The sequence below is a fragment of the Mustela nivalis genome (genome assembly GCF_964662115.1).
Source record: "Mustela nivalis genome assembly, chromosome: 18".
NCBI classification, from domain to species: Eukaryota; Metazoa; Chordata; class Mammalia; order Carnivora; family Mustelidae; genus Mustela; species Mustela nivalis.
In genome coordinates, this window is record NC_139037.1 from 28,250,776 (window position 1) to 28,268,286 (window position 17,511).

General features: G+C 41.5%; 1 long non-coding RNA gene across 1 annotated transcript; it reads left to right on the top strand.

Annotated features, from left to right (window-relative positions):
* The first annotated feature begins 1,497 nt into the window (after positions 1–1,497).
* On the top strand, positions 1,498–12,050 carry LOC309853723. The gene is made up of 3 exons (XR_014305896.1): positions 1,498–1,926; positions 7,022–7,087; positions 11,778–12,050. It is a non-coding gene; the product is annotated as an uncharacterized lncRNA (long non-coding RNA).
* Positions 12,051–17,511: the final 5,461 nt, after the last annotated feature.

Here is a 17,511-nt window from a genome sequence, read left to right on the forward strand (position 1 = left end):
TCCCCTCGCCCCTCCCTCGCGCCCGCCTCTCCTCCGCGGCCCTCCTCTCCACCCTCCTCTTTTTCTCCCCCCCACCCCCCCTTCTCTCCCGGGTCTCTCTCCCTCTCTCTCTTTCTCAGACTCTCGAGCGCCGGCCCCAGGATGACAATCACATCCCAGGCGCGCCGATCTCTTCCAACTTTCCTTCCCTGCTAAGTCGGGGTAGAGTGCGGTTCCGACATAAGGCAGGCCCTGGTGGCGGGTCCGGTCGATCCGAAGCACAAAGGCAGCGAGGCGGCGGGCTGGGCGCGGGCGAGCGCTCTGCTCTGTGTTTGCCACAGTAAACCGCGGAGTTAGCGGATTTCTTGTTCCGCAAGAGGCTGGGCTCCCAAGCGGACCGTCACCTACCCGCCCCTGGCTTCTCCCCTAAGCCAGGGAGCCGGAGAGCGAGTTGGAGACCTGGAATGAAGGTCCCTGGAAGAGATGGAGGGATGCCCTCGTCCGGGGCGCGGGAAGGCCGAGATGACTGTCCCTCTCCGCCAGCAGCAGCAGGTGGGCGAGAGACAGGCCTTGGACGTCTGTACGTCTCCGGCCTCCTTCCACCAACTCCCGGCCAAACGGCAAGGAAGGGGGAGGGCCGGGATTACGGGGGAGAGCCTTTCTCTAGAGGAGAGGTAATGGGCAAGAGCTGCCACATGAAGAAGCAGCTGTACCAGAGTAGGTCCACGGACCCCACTACACCCCATCTGGCCCCCACCATGCCTCGCCGCCTCTTCCTCGGGCTTTCCATCTACAGCTCCCTCTGCCAGGCCGGTGGTGATGGTGGAGGGTGCGGGTCCCCTTCCCCTTAGCGCGCACTTTAGCACCCGCCCACGCTCCATTGCAAACACTCGGCTTTGCCCAACCCAGCCACTGTTTGTTCAGCGAGGCGCTGGCAAGGCAAACACACACAACTGAGTCACAGGCAGAGCCCTTGCCCACGACGGCCACACAGAATACAAAACAGACCCCCTGCCTGTCTCTCCATCCCGCGCCGCCACAAGCCAGACGCACTCGAACTCTGGGACAGACAGGGGCGCTGGTGAACCAAAACAGGGCTGGCACAGTGTTGGGCACTCCACTGGAGCTCGGTGTATCACGGACTTGGTGACCTTACATAAAACTGGGGCACACGCAGGCCGAAAGAAAACCACACAGTTCCCCGCAAGGACTTTGACAAGCAAGATACACTTTATTTACGGAGCTCCAGGCCCCTCACACTGACACACTGAAGTAAACTCGGACGCGCTCCGCTGCAGGACTTCACGCAGGCGCGCTAACTCCTCCCCACCAACAGCTTCACCGCCTCCCCCCCACGCTCCGCCCCTCAAGCAGACATTCGGCAATGTCTCTGTCAGCCCCGCCCTGTCCCTCCTTGCCTCTATCTCTAATTGGGCGCTGGCCTCCACTGGCCCCGCCCCTAGACGACGTGTGCTCGCTTCCCTCCGAGTCACGGCACGGAGGGGGTGGGATCGGGCGGGGCAACGGCTCCCTATTGTCATGGAGACGAGAAGCCTGCCGCCGCGGAGGCGGGCATAGCCCGGCCCAGGTGGCTGCCAGCGGGCCGGGACTGAGGCGAGGCCGGGCGCCCGGGACGGCCGAAGTGGGAGGGAGCGCCGAGCTGGCCGGTGATGGCTTTTCGGGCGGCCAAGGGGAGCTCGGTGTAGACCGAGTGGTCGCGGGGAGCTACCCCTCCCCGTTCCCTTCGCTCCCGCCTCTCGCGGCCCTTGTGCTCCTCAGCGCCCGCCCCCGGCTCCGCCCGCCGCCGCCGCCGCCGCCGCCGCCCCTGCCGCCGCGGCTGCCCCTCGCGCTAACGGTCGGTAGCTGCCCGCGCGCGCCGCCCGCCGGGGGCTCGCGCCAGCCACGAGGGAGCGTCCGCGGTCCGCGCGCCCGCGCGGCGGAGAAGAGGTGAGTCCCGGGTACCCCGTCCCGCCGCGTTCCCGCCCGGTCGCGCCCGGGCTCACTGCCCCTCGCGCCGCATCCGAGTCCCTTCGTGGACCGGATGGCCGCGGCGGTGCCCCGCAAGCCGCAGGGTGGGCGTGGGCCGCGTGAGTGTTGGGCCGGCCTCTCCTGATGTCACGGTGCCCCGGCGGGCGCGCGTGGGCGTGTCCCCTCCATCCACGCGCGGCCGCGGCACCCTCTCGGCTCTCGTCCAGGATGCTGTTTTCTGACATGGAGCCATGGAGGTTTGTGCCACCGAGAATCTGAGTCTGTCACACAGACATCCTCATTACATCATCCTGCCACTCTGGGCCGCTAGGCTATCCCCCCTTGCCCTCCCCTTTCCTTTTACTGTCTTCTTTTTGGTGTCAAGGTCTGGAGAGAATCCTGAAAGATATTGAAGCATTTCGAATTTATGGTTCTGTTGCCGTGGTTGTCACCTCCGCTCTACGTCAAATTTAAGACTCATTTCTTAAGGATGTCTCTATTTTCTGCTTTATTTGCACATTGATGGCTCTGCTGCTCGGCTGGCCACGGCCGCCTGGCGTCTCAGACTTGTGTTAATATGTGAAATGGAAGAACTGATCATTAGCAGGCAGATGGGATTCAAATAGCATCTGGCGGGGTTTCTCAGTGTTCCTGTGAAAGTTTTTACGTTTTTGCTGGTAAACACGAGGTTTTTACCTTTTGATCTTGGTAGTGGCTACTTAAGGTTAAGGTTCCCTCTCCCCTGCCTTCTCCTTTATTCATCAGCTTTCCCGTTTGGGAACCTGCTTACTTGTTAAGCTGTAGTTTCACTGGTCTCTGGTCACTGAAGCTCCCCCCCCCACCCCACCCTCGCAGAGGTGGGAACTCTCTGCCTTTCCTTCCACATTACCAAGATGACTCCTTTTTGGAGGGGTAGGGACTCTTGCATTTATATCCTTCTGAACATTTTAACTAACACTGGGGATAGGCATGCCCTGATTGCTTTTAATGTAGGACTTTTTAGAAAATTGTAATTTTAAGAGTTCCTAAAGGTTTATTGGTTTGTCATGTCTGCACGGATCCAGTTATGCATAACTCTTAAAATTTCAAGCTTTAAAATAAGATCCACAATTGCATTGCCACGACATGGCTGCAAAGCTTGCTGTTCGAGTTTTGGCCGTACAGTTGTCATTGTGTAAATCAAGTGCAAAAGAGGTTATTCCTGTTTATTTAGTGTAATAACTGTTTACAGTTAAAACTTTAAAGACTCATAAAAGTAGGTCTGCTGTATTTTAAAGATCTCATCATTCTTGTGGGTGAGACACAACACCGGCGCTAGGAAAGGCAACAGATTGCTTCTGTCATATCGCTTTGCTGTTTTGGAGTGTACTTAAAGGATTATGATTGATAAGGCTGTCTTGCCAGAGAATGTTGACACAGGTGTGCATCGTTATCTTAATTAAGATCCTGAGAAAATGTTGTCTATAAAATGGTGACATAAGAAGGGCGGCATATTTTTGTACAGTTTTGCTTTTGGAGAATTTAATTGCACTTGAAACCCGTCTTTGAGCTTCCAGATTTTGCGAGCAGTCTGGCAACAGAAGTTTCAGAGAGAAATGGTAGTTTAATGTTAAGTGCTCTGGCATGTAGTAATACTACTTGTGGCTTTTTGGCCATGCCTTTGTCAGCTTTCTTTGTGCTCTTTGTGGAGTCATGGTTACTAATTTAGAAAGAAAAGCATAAATGGGACAGCCTGTTATTAAGCAAACATTTATTAATGTTGAGAATAAATCTGTAGAGGAAGTCTCGCTTAATGTGCAGAAGCAGGAATATAATAAAAATGTAAACATATGAGAAATTCATGCCACTTTATATTTTGGAAAACAGTCTCCTAGAATGTTTTAATGCTTGAAAGTAGTTTCTCTATTCACATCATCAAGTATTTAGCTTAGTTGTTTATGGAATGCCTTGTTTTTATTTCCAGAAATAGAAGAAAACTGTTTTATTTCTTCCAAAGTATTGTCTATAAATTCAAATTATGAGCAAGTGAAGGTAGTGCCTTTAGCCTCTTATTAGTTTAAGGATCTGAATCATAACCTGGGCGACCACTAAAATAATATCATAGTCCTTTACTTCAAATTTCTGAATGCAAAAACAATAGCAAGAGGGATGCTGCTGATTATATTACCCTTGGCTCACCCAGCACCTAATACCCTTTAACATAAGTATTGCATTAAGATTTCCCCCCTCTCTTTGTAGCTCATGATTTCCTGGAAGCTGGCTGTCCATCAGTAGTGTATATAAGATGTGTGAGTGTTTTTCTTTAATATTATAAGTCATTGTAGAAAGAGGAAATGAAAGTAGAGGAGGCCATAGGCATATGATCGGAGAAGCCAGGTGTAGAGTCACAGCTCATTCGTGACTCCAAGGATAATTAGCTGGCTAGAATTACATGGTAAACTAAAATCAAAGAAAGACTTATTTAGATTTGTTTGGTGAAACTAAAACAAGAGCATTAATTTTGAGATAATTGCTTTCCTTATCCCTCAAAGCTCCCCCCACCCCACCATCAACATTTTTGTTCTGGCAGCTAAGATCAGCATCCCTCTGCTGTTACCCATGTGTTATTTTCAAATTTTATATGCTGCGTTAAAAAAAAATGAAATAAGAATGGGAACTAATTATCTATTGTGTGTCTTAATGAATAATACCACATAATTGTTAATATATTTTTACATATAGAAATTTTAGGAAAAATTTAAATGTTCTTCAGTTGATAATGTGCAAGTAAGTGAAATCATGTAGTCCAAACATTAAACATGTTCTTTAGAATATGAAAACAGTGCCATATTTTGGAATCATGTTTTAACTCCGAGGTAGCACAGCCTTTTTTGTGTGGTAATAGCTCAATATCTGTGTGTTTTTCCCTTCAATTTCTACATTTTATCAGCTCCTTTAATTTTAACATCTTTTTGGTATATTGTTAGCTGTTTTATAGAGAATAATTGTTCTTAAAAGATGCAACTGATGCGACTCTAAGAAGATGTAAAATCCTGGAATTGTTTTTTTCTTGTGCAGTAATGACTGGGCTTTGCTCTCACAGCACCACTGTGAAGTGTGATACTTATAACTTATTTCTGCATACATTTGCAGTATTTTTATAGCTAGAGTATACCTAAGCACCAAGTTAGCTTGGCAAATTAACTTAGATGCTTCAAAATTGAAAACCAGTATATTCTAATGTAGTTCAAGTTTAAATCTTTATTAGTAAGGATGCACTTAACATTTGTTCAGGAGAAGGAAATATAATATTCTCCGGCAGTTGTCATTTATGTAATTCATTTTTCTAGCCTTTTCTCCAGCTAATGCTATTCCACATCTCGATACAGCCTTTATTTGTTTATTTGGCGTAATATGGAGTGATACCTTGGAGGAAATTAGATTAGATATTCACATCTAATATCCCAGAAGTATTTAACTAGTCTTCTGTGTTTCTTTAAACAGAATCATTTTCTTTTCTTTCTTTCTTTCTTTTTTCTTTTTTTTTTTTTTGTGTGTGTGTGTGTGTGTGTGTGTGCAGGTTGTAAGTACGATGCTTACATAATACATTTGGATGTTTTCAGCTAAGTTCACTTCTGAACTATGAAGTTCCTCCAAATGTTGGCTGAAATTTGTCCTTGTATATCCCTAAGCTCATCTGCAAGTGAGTGTCTGCAACACAGTGTGTTTGTGTGTGGAGTAAACCCAAAATAGCGTCAGTGTTGGTTTTACCAAAGTATTTATATTAGTAATAGGAAGTAAGTACAGAATGTAAAGAATGTCACTTGAGGCCTTTGATTATTAAAATTTTACTAAATGCATTAAACAAAAGTTCAGTGAATAGAAAAAATTCTGATTCATGGAAATTTACGTAACAATTTTTAATGATATCTTTGGATGGTGAAATTTGTAAACTCAGTGCTTTCCATAAAAGTCAAGACTGAGGTTATATTTTATAGAAATGGAGTTACTACTTAAAGGAAATAAGCTGTTTATGCCAAATCACAGGTTTTGATTATTTTTCATTACCCAGTTCTTTCAAAAATTAATTTAATTGGAGGATCAGTTCCAGGCAGGGGTACCAAACTCTTTTAATGACAAAGGGTATACAGGTGTGTGTAAAGCTTGTCATTTCTCATCAGAATAGGAACTGCTGAATATAAGCAGAGGAGAAAAAATTATTTTGTGGAGTATTCGTGTTGTCTATTGGGGAGAGCAAGGAACTGGGTTTAGTGATAGAGAATATTTTGAGGTAAAGAAGATGGTTGTATGACCGAAGGAAAAAAGGCTAACTGAAACAGAAGGCAGCTCTAGTTAGTACAGCCTGCGGTAGAGGAAATGCTTCTCTGTAAACTTTCAAAGGGCTGAAAGTGATTTTTAACATAAAGATGAAATTATATATAATTGTTTTTAAATAACACACTTGTGTTTCCCTGTCACTGATTGGGTCTTATGGAGACAGGGTTTCCTGTGTGACTTGAAGCTGGTGCCTTACAGCTAGTTAGAAAATACATGACAGAAATTGAAGGAAAATGTGAAGCAGTGAGCAGTCTGATTCCTCCCCGTATGCCTTTAAGCTTCATCTTTGTTGTTGTTGTTTTTAACCACGTGTAAAGTTGTTGAATTTAAAGGACAGAGGATTGGGTGCCTCTCCAGCAAGGAAAAATAGAGGAAAAATCTAAACATATGTGCAAATTGGTTTTGTCTTATATCTGTTGTCAACCAAAATTTATTATTAAGGTTTATAATTCATGTATATTAATGATACTCAAATGTATTAAAACTAGTGCTCCTTTTATATAAAATAGGTGGGAGGGTCCCCTATTTAAAAAAAAATATGAAGAAAACATGTCCTTTCAACAGTAATGGGTTATGGTTGATTAATTGAGAAGGTTGTACTAAATGTTCTCTAGTGGAAGTAGCTAGAGTATGCTTTTTGAGAAATGTGTCATTCAGGAATAAGATCAATTGAAGTATTGATAATTAAATTGTAATTCCATGAAGGAAGGAAGTGCAAGGGAAGATGAAGCTAACTATTGCTGTTTTTCTTTTTAAGAATCTACAGTTCATAATGGAGCTACTGTACTGGCTATCGGAAGGAGGAGATTCAGAAGATAGGGAGGTAATACTATCTCTTTTAAAAGAATACTTTCCTCTGTAATCCTGAGCCTTTATTACATATAAGAACTTTATCTACCAGCCAGCAATTTCTTTAACTGTGGGGTATGAAATGATCTGACTTTCCCGTGCTGAGTTTTGAGCTGCTTCTCCTAGGGCTGTGGGCTGTGCTGGGAGAGCGGAGAAACCTCATCTAGGCCTACTCAGCACCCTTAAAATAGCTTCTTTCTGAGAAGTAGACCTGTGACAGTGGCCTCCCCGGGCCTAGTAGACGTCATTTTAGTTGGTGGCTCCTGTGCATGCATTCAGCATGTTGCTTGCCTGTCCTCGTTCACCTCCCAGTCTTTGTTGTCTTCTCTGGGAGCGGACTCTGCGCAGGGCGATCTCCTGCCAGCCTCAGCCAGACTCTGGGTGGGAGCCTCGGTGCTTGACAAGGGGCTCCAGAGCTCTGCCGGGGAGTGAGCCGGGCCCAGCCGGGGCTGCTGTGACGGCAGGGCCTACCACACGTGGGGGTCCTTTTCCTTGTTCACCCCTTGAGCTCCCTTGCCATTTTCCTGGCATTCCTGGGCCAGGGGTAGTGCTTTCCTTTTCCTCTCACTCGGCTGGCTTGCTGCTGCCTCTGCAGCTGTTGCAGGGATTCACATGGAATGGAGGACTCTGTTTTCCTCTGGAAGATGTCTTTGATCATTTACCCGGGTGCTTTTGCATTTTCAAAAATCTAATGTTAGTGTTAAAGAATGACTCTGAGAGTCTCGAAGGACGAAATTCATGCCCAGTTGGTATCCGTACGAAAAGCTGCTGTCTCCTCAATGCTGTGTTGCCACATTGAATATGCAGGTGAAATTAAAAACACAGTAAAACCCTTTTATGAAGGACCAATGCCTGAGAATGTGTATATAGGCTTAAGTAGTGGAATGGTATTTATAGCTATTTTTTTTTCCTTTTTAAGAAAAAGATATACTTTTCTAGTCACCCAAAACATCTGCATCCTGAACTATACCTATGGAGGGGTATATTTATATATTTATGGTGATATATATTTAATAGGACAATAAAGGGTTTCATGGTGTCCAGTGATGACAATTCAGAAATCAGTAAGCAGGGTGGTAGCTAAAAGCAAGTTCTTCCAATTAAAAGGACTAATATACATTTAAAAAACAAAACCTGCAGAAAGAAGACTCTTTGATCTTTAAATAAACTGATTTTTTTGGTGAACAGAACAAAAAGGTGCAGTATACCGATCTCAGATTCTCGTATTGATGCCGAGACAGAGACTGTAAGCCGAGGGAGCAATGTAAATGTAGCCTGGAAAAAATGGTGGTATCGGCGATTACTTAGAAAGCAGTTTACATTCACAAAACAATTCCATATTATGACCTTGACCAACTTTTACACTTCAGATACTTGGGTTATTACTTCAGTTTTTAAAGTATCAGTCTGTAGCTTGGGTGTAGAATGCAAGGGTATTTTTGAATTGACTGGGTCTTGCTGGTCATCTTAAAATAGGCTACAATATTACAAAGTTGAAATGTAATATGTATTAATAGAAGGAAAATATAAAATCCAATATCCGGGCAACTGAGACCTTTAAACCTACTTTAAAAGTATAATCGTGACATCTATGACACTATTTTTTGTCTTTGTTGTATGGGCAGAATTATGGGTATTCTACAATCCAGATGTCTTATTTATTAATTCCAAATTTCATTCTCTATAACGGACATTGAAAATAAAAGATGTATGTAGGAGAGTCAAGTTTTGAGTCAGAGGCTAATTTATTAAGCATTTGTACACGTACGTAGACCAGCAGCCTTGATTAATGTAGGACTGTGAAAGGGGACAGGTAAAACAGTTTTCAGTTGAAATTTACTAATGCAGCAGCCATTAAAATTAAATGTTTGTTAACATAATAGCGATGGCGTTTTCTCCTCCTCCTCCTTGTGGTTTTGTCCAACTAGATGTTACAGTGGCAGTTGCACTGACTGTTGAGTGTTTAAATGATGACACCATTATGTGAAGTGATTTTGAAATGAGAGATTTCAGCCAAGAATTACATCTGCTCCCATCTCCCTCAAATCATACTCTCTGGCAGTGCGGATTATGATTGATTTGTTTGTGACAGATTGCAGGAAACAGTCATTGATTTTTCAATATTTTACCTTAAAATTATTTACAGTTGTAACCATGGGGAGGTATTTCCATGGGCTGTCAGCCCCTGAAAGACTAGGATAATATTCCCTGCTCTCTGACAAGACAAATTACCTGTAATGAGTGCAGTAGCTGAAGGGTATACTTTTATTTTAAAATATGTCAATAACCCCAGTGACTAAACGAATATTGATTTAGCATAATGAAGCCTGAGTAATGTGAAAATGAGCTTTTTCAAGGAGCCTGGTAAAGACTTTCTTTTTAGCTGGTTGTGAGAAGCTTTTCATTCTTTTCAACTAGCTAGTGGAGATAAGGAGTTTTATATGCAAACCATCAGGAGTGATAGTGTTGTTTGTGATAACAACCAGGGTCCAAATATTTTGCCTTTACTTTTGTCGATTCTTTTTCCAGATCTTATTTTGAGTCTTACTTTCAGTTACAGAATTTGATTTGCTTGATCTTATCTTTAACAGATTGAGGATTTTCACAATTTCAACATATTTTGCATTAGAACCTCCAGTAATGAATATTAAAATATAACTATATGTACGATCATTTGTAGATGACATAATCATTATCTTAGGACATTTCAAATGGGCTATTGTAGTATTTAATGTGCTATATTTTATGGTAGAGTAATTCCCAGTCCCTGGACATCAGATTACTTTCAGTGGGAATGAAGATTAATTTACTTAGGCATCAGTGCATGTTTTCATTTTTGTCTGACTTCCCTTCCCTTTTTTGAATGTAATTCTCAACTTCTGATGGATTAAGATCCCAATACATAAGGGCCTTCAAATAAGAATAATAGTAGAGAAGTATATAGCTGTATTTTACAATCTATCAAGGAGCCTGAAGACTTTGTGCCTGAATATGTATCTTCATATCTAACTTGGTTAGGAGAAAGCAGGGTAAACATGGCTGGTAGTAGATAGAAGAAAAGTAAGTATTTAAACAAGACGTCAAACTGATACTTCATGGGAATCCAGCGTATTTTATGATAACTAACAGTAATGGCATCTAATTAAAGAAGTTGTAGGTGAAGTTCCTTTAAAAATTCACAGTGAGTTCCGATTGAAAGAAATTCAGATGGCTTTTTGTGAGTGCTAGTTCTCTTGTAGGATGGCATTGGAAATGTTGCAATAAAATGAAAAATATAAACCTGTCTTTTAATGGAAAAAAGGATAGACTCTAGAACAAAATATTACCATTTTTTTCTTCCTCAGGATTTTGCCTAAGGGTGTGACACAGATGATCTCTGTCACTCGTCTTAGTTGTGTTCTGCAGTAGATTGGATGCTTTATAAAATATTGGTCCCATGGTTTCAAATGCTGTAAGGTTTCATTTCTCCGTCACCCCCTCCCCAGATTCTTTCCCTTTCTCTATTAATGGATCTTTGAAAATAGAACTGTGACGAATACACCATCATCATATATAAAACTGGTAGCCCACAAATTCTTTGATCATTGATTTGCTTTATAGTTTTTTTGTTGTTGTTAAGTTGATGTAGTATCTGTACAACTCATCCATGGATAAGGTGATATCTGGAGATATGCTTTTCAGAAAAAGAAATAATATAGGTTTTCTTCCTCAATAGTTTTTTAAATAAAACGTTTTTTTTTTTTTTCAGACAAATCTGGGCTAATGAAAAATTTATATTGTTGTTTAGTTTATTTTGGAGTTAAATAATACATGTATTATACTCAGCATCTCTTGACCCCATCATAGAGTTAAAACCTGTGTGTTCATTTTTTTTACAGTGCATGGGTACAACTACTTAGGTAAAGCAAGTTTTAATAAATATGTATTTAAAGGCAAGTTTTTTGGGGGGAAATTATTCTCTTTTGGATACGATGCCCTTCTCCATTTTCTCACCCCTTAGGGGGGAAAAATACTCTGCCCCTGTTCTTCTTTAGGGAAAAATTATTTATATAGAGTGTTTTCAGATTATGCAAGTCATTGCCTGGGGTTAGTTAAAACATTTATTTTTTGAAAAGGAGAAAATGCCTGTATTTTAAAAAAATCTTTCTTGTATTTGTATCTATTAAGATAAACAGTTTACTTTGATACGGTACATACCAATCTACTTAGTTAATTTTTTTTTCCAGAATTCATTTTGCTGTGTTTGGTCTGACCTTCTATGATAACTTAATATAGGAACAAATTAGCATATAATTCTATTTTCCATGTGACCTCAACCAGTTGTAGAATCGTACCACTACTTTCGGAGGGCAATTCGATAGTGTACGTAGACTGTAGCATTAAGTGTTTGCAAATGTTCAGTGCATCCTGGCTAATGTGACATCGAAAAGGTTTCAAAGTCAGTGGCAAGAGGAAATACTCACCCCATTACTAAGGTATGAAAACACCTCCTAAAGGTAGCATTTTTAATTAGTGTACATAATTGATTAGTTAGTGATTTATCTTCCCCCAAGCTGAAAGCAGCATGGGGAAGTTGAGTGCGGCCAGGGAAGTCTGAGATATTAGGGATTGACGGTGACAATGATCATGACAGCTAAATGGATCTTTTTTTTTTTTCCTTTTAGATTCAGCTGTTGGGGTTTGAAACTTCCTGTGGTCTGTTCAATCTACACGCAAAGGACCTGAAACAGTCAAGTGCTCAAGAGGTTTAAATTGTTTTGGATATTCCTATTTATAGACAAAAATATTTTTCCAATTCAGATCCTCAGTTGTTTTGCAGAAGAAGGTCATACTCTTCTTGATCATCCATTTTATTTGAAATGATTAGTATTGTAGAGTATTACCACTTTCTGTTTGAATCTAAGTATAGAAAAAATAAAATTGTTTCTATATATTGACTTTTTTTCTAAAATGTCTTTATTGGATCAAATGAATGTTTATACTTGAAAAAGAGGGGTCCCAAAAAATCCCTCCCTCTGTCATAGTGATTCTTCTAGCAGTCCAGCGTCACTGATACAACTATTACGTTTATGGGAGAAGAAAGACTTGAAAGGAATCCAGACATATATTTTACTTCTCTATATTAGTCCCCCTGGAATAGAACATTTCTGCTCACAAAATCTGTTTGCTCAACTCGGTTACCAGAAAATGTTGCCTTAACCGGCAGATCATTTGTTATGTGTTTGAATATTTGACTTATGTAAAGGAGGTGACATCCCGTTCTCTCACAGAGTTCTTTTATTTGTGTAGACCAACTAATAATGGGTTGCCTTGCCATTGGGAAATGCCTTGTTGTGACCTGTGGCAGCTGTAGGAAAACAGAAGGATGCCTCTGGCCTGTGCAGTGTGAACACTGCGAGGGGGCCTATCTGATCAGAGACAGTCCTCTGTGAGGGAACTGGGGAGATTCACAGATGCTGGTGACACCTGTAGAAACGGCTGTGGGTCCCTATTTTGTTCTTGACCCAGTTTGTACTCTAGCCACTTCTGTAGTTTCTACAAAGCATCAAAGGGGCTGTGATGTATTCTCAAGCTCGTATCTCAATATGGCCAAGTAAATTTATTAGACTAGAATATTGCTTCTTCTGAAATTTTTAACTAAACTTTGTATTTCGAGATAAGTAAAGGTTTCACATGCAGTTGTACTAACTAATGGAGGAATCCCTTGTACTTTTTACCCAGTTTTGCCTAATCGTGACACTTGTAATATGTAGTGTCATAGTATCACAGCCTGGGCGTTAACACTGATACTCTCAAGATTCAGAACATTCCCTTCACCACAGGGATTCTTCCTGCTACCCTTTCATATCCATACTTGCTTCTCCCCTGCTCTTCTCCTTAATCCCAGCAGTCACTTGCCTGTTCTCCATCTCTATCATTTGGTCTTTGCCAGAGTGATCTATAAGTGGGATTCTATTGTGTGTTACCGTGGGGGGATTGGCCTTTCTTGCTCAGCATATTTTTTCTGGAGATTTGACTTGCCCTTCTCAGGAATTTATTCTTTTTATCATTGGGTAGTAGTCCAGGGTATGAAGGTCTGCAGATTGTCTAACCATCACCAGTCGGGACTAAAGGCTTGTTTCCGGTTCCTGACTGTTATGAACAAAACTGCTATAAACATTTGTGTACAGGTTTTTGTGTGAACATAAGTTTTCATTTTTCCTGGGAAAAATGCCCAGGAGTGCAATTGTGGGTCATATGATAATTACACGGAGTCTTTCTTTTTATGACTAGACTTGATTTTGTGTGTGTGGAAGGGGAGACAAGGCGGACATAGACATTTTTGCGGTGTCTTTGCTTTAACTGGATTTGTTTCTGATTTTAAAATATGCAGACTCTCTCGAATAACTTGTAGCCAGCTATCAAAAACAGTTCTCCACAATCTAGGTTTTGTTCTTATTTTTAGAGAAATACTTTTGAAAAAAATTGCTTTTTTTTCCTTTTTTTTGATAAATAATTTGTTTGTAAAGGTAGACATATACGGTAGGAAGGATGGTGCAGAGCTGATGGGTTACTTGGATAAATATAGGGGGAATTTTCTAAGTGTTAGTTGAGACTTGGTATTCGAGGATATATTGTAGTAGCTTCTGATTGGATAGACTCGTGCTTTAGTCACTAACCTCTTGCTGGCAGTTTTTATTTGTAGAATTAATTCATTATCTTAACAGTTGTTTTTCAGTAGTGTTGCATTTCATGCTCATTTGATTCGACCACAAGACTTGTGTTTGTAAGAAAAAGAAGGAAATAAAAACCAAAAAGCGTCTTTTCCTAGTACACGAGCCTTAAAAATGCAATGATGCTTACCAGAAGAAACCGCTCTGTTCCCAGCCCTAGTGGAAATCATACTGTTTTATTGTATTTACCTCAGCACAATGAGACATGTACAAAACCATGTATGCTATATTTGCGGGGAGACCCAGTGGAAAGATTTTTCAAGGACCATTTTTACTCTGATTTTCACCATTACATATTTTGACTTTAGAACTCTTACCAAAGACTGAACTCCATTTGTTTTTAGAAGCATCGATGTCATTTACTGGTTAAAATGGTCCTGCTAACAAAAGTCAATATTATAAATCTTTAACTTTTTCAAGTGAGGCACTAGGCTCAGGGGACCCCAATCTTTCAGTGCTTCTAAATATAGTTTCTATCTCTAGCCTGTTATGTTTATGAGCACAGTGATAGAAATGACCTAAGACAATAAAATGGTCCTTGCCCTTAAAAAGGACCTGGATTAAAGATAGCATGTTATGTATGCACATGGTATCTTTTAATACCACTAAGTCACTCATCATTAAGCAGCTACTGAAGCACCCCACGTTCCAGGCACTTTTAGGTGCTGGGAACCGAACAGGAAAGAAGGCAATAATACAGCCCCCCCACCCCCCAACCTTCCCTTAGCCTGGTCTTCATAGGGCATAGATTAGGGAGTGAGGACAGGGAAGAAAAAGAAACTGAGAGACCAACATGACTGCTCATGACTAGAAATCCAGAACCTTCAGAACTCAGGAGAAAGCCCAGGCCAGATGGAACTGGCAGAGCAGGCCTCACGGAAGATGGCAGAGTGGAATTTGAAGGAGAACATACATAATATGGAGGGTATCAGCAAAGAGACGGAAATGAGCTCGTGTGTGGTTTGTTAAAAGTGGAGTGGAATCTGGTCTGGCTAGAATGTCCTGGGGCATTGAAGGGGTGCGACACTTGCCCAAAAATCTTCCTGTTTTAGGAGCTCACCACAAATGAGGCATGCTGTTTAAAAGAGTAATACTTGATTTTAAATACATGGGTTTGAGTGAAAAAACAAATGGATACTCTTCCTCCTAAAACTAGGGCTTGGAAGTATGTTTCAGCTTTTAAGCCTCCATCTGTGTGTGTGTAAAACAAAATATTTTATTTCCCTCCTTTTATGTTTGATAAGGAATAAGAGGTTTTATACTATTCTGGTGTCTTAAATGCGTAATCTACTAAGACTATCATACTAATTAAGATTTTTGTTTATTTTGGGCTTTAAATAGCAAAAGAACTTAAAGTTCTTAAAGCTCCAAAATGAAAAGTGCAAGATCACATATAGATAAAAGTTTATATCAAGAGATTTGTAACCCATAGAGAGAGCTGATGGCTTTACTAAGGAACTATTTTGAGTAAGCTAAGAAAACAAGCATTGCTGCTCATTTTTTTTTTAAGTGCACGAAGTGGTAAGACTGTTAAGGGCCTTTTCTAAATATGTGCCTTATTTTAGGAAAGTAAAGAAAGTTAATAAACTAGGAAGTTAATATCACCAAGGCCCCTTGAATTTGAGAACTTGGAAAAGACCTAAGGGTCTATTAGAGTTTCTTTACATTTGTAAAAATCATAGATTTGATCAAACCAATTTTAAAATCAATCACCAAAATTACGGTACTCAGGGTTTTATATGTTGTAATATTGATGCCAATATACCTGACTTTATGGCATCGCCAACACAAATCATGTTTTGTGGAAGGGCTACACTAGGTCGGTGACCTAAAAGTTTTGAGTATATATGAAGAGGAAGCATTGCAGAATCATCTTGTAATATTGTTCAGCAGTTTAAAAAATAAAACAGTGCAGTTTTAGTTTTTTAAATTTTTTTTACAAATACTGCAAATCATAGGTTGGTTACCACTAGACTTCCTGACTCTGCCATGATTGCTGTATTCTCTGTATATTCTTTTAAAATACCAGACACTTTATAATTTTGTCTATAATTGTTTATATATATATTCTCCACAAATTGTTTTTAGAACAACTTATTGCTAAATTACCTTAACCCACTTGCCATCTTTAAACTTTTCTGTATGAACACTGAAGTGTGAGTTGCAAGATACACTGGTAGAGTATTTTAGTTTTTCCAGGAGCCTTCTTATTCAAAATAACTTTCAAACTCAGTGTGTAAAAATAGCAGCCACTTCCTCCTGCAGGCCTTTGAAGCTGGAAAAGATTCATGTGATATATGAAGAAACTGAGTCCCAGCAAGATGAAATGACTAGCTACTAAGTAATAACGAGGATCATTAGAATCAAAAGCAAAAAGCAAATGCATGGAGATGGCCTGTCCCCAGTTCTGGGAATTCGCTTTAGGGTTGCTTGTATCACATCCCTATCCTTGGTGTATCTTATCCTATGTATGTCAGAAACAAATGTCTGCTTGCCATCTGTACATGTCATACTGACATTTGGGCACCAAATAGGGGTCTAAGTACCAAGTTCAAAGGTGTTAATCTCAGAACTGCATTTCAGCCAAGAGAATATTGCATTCGTTCACTACTTTTTACGCCTCCTTGCTGTACCCAAGGACTGTGATAAATCCGGAAACCAAATATGAATCCGATATGTTCCCTGAGTTCAGTAAAGTGAGAATAGAGCTCAGGCCTGGAGGAGAAATGGTGAACAGCACACAGTGCTTGCTTGTCGAGTGTAGGGCTGAACCTCTACTGATGAGATGGGCGTCAACAGACCGTTTCACCCTTTCAACCCAGCACAGTAAGAGGGAGAGCCAGATGCTGTGGGACCACAGGGTTGCAACTCCTAAAACCAAGCCTTACAGATGGCAGACAATGTCAAGGAAGGCTTCCCAGAGGAGAGAGGCATTAGGATTGAGCCCTGAAGGAAGAGGGCTCCAGGCAGGGAGAAGGAAAGACCAAAGAGCGGGAGAGCCTGATGCATTTGGGAGTCTGAGAAGTTTGAGCAGAGCAGCAGGGGTGTGGGCAGAGATGGGGAAGTTTGAGGAGAGGCAGCAGGGCCAGGCTGCGGAGGGCTTTCATCTGCCTGGCCAGGAGCTTGGACTTCATCTTAGGTCCGCCTGATCAGGTGTGCATTTTACAGATACCTCTTTGGTGGTGGCGGGGCGGGAAAACACTGGAGACCAGCAAGATCAGGTGGAGAGAGACCAGTTGGCTGATGGTTGCTGGTAAGTGCTCAAGAGGGAAGGAATAGTTGTCTGAGTAGGGGAGAGGCCAGGGAGGAGAGGTGTTGAAGGATTGATGGGAAACACCAAGATGCTAGAAATAAAAGGGCTTGGTGACCGGTTTCACATGAAGGTAAAGGAAAAAATAAGACCACAAGGGTGTCCACAGGACTTAAGCAATCAGGTCGTGGTGTCAGTGTTCTGGGACCAAGGTGAGAAGGTCTGATGGGAAGAAAAGACACCGTGTGGGCCAAAGAGTTGGGTTTGACATGGTGGTAGAATAGCCAAGGAGTTTGGAACTCACCATCTAGTAAGCAGGCAGGGACCAAATCTCTTCTTCCACAGTGATGCAATTTGTTTCTTCTCTTAATGGGAAAATTTCTCCAAAAATGTGTTTTCTCTCCTTATTAAGCGTTCTTTATCATGTGATACAGC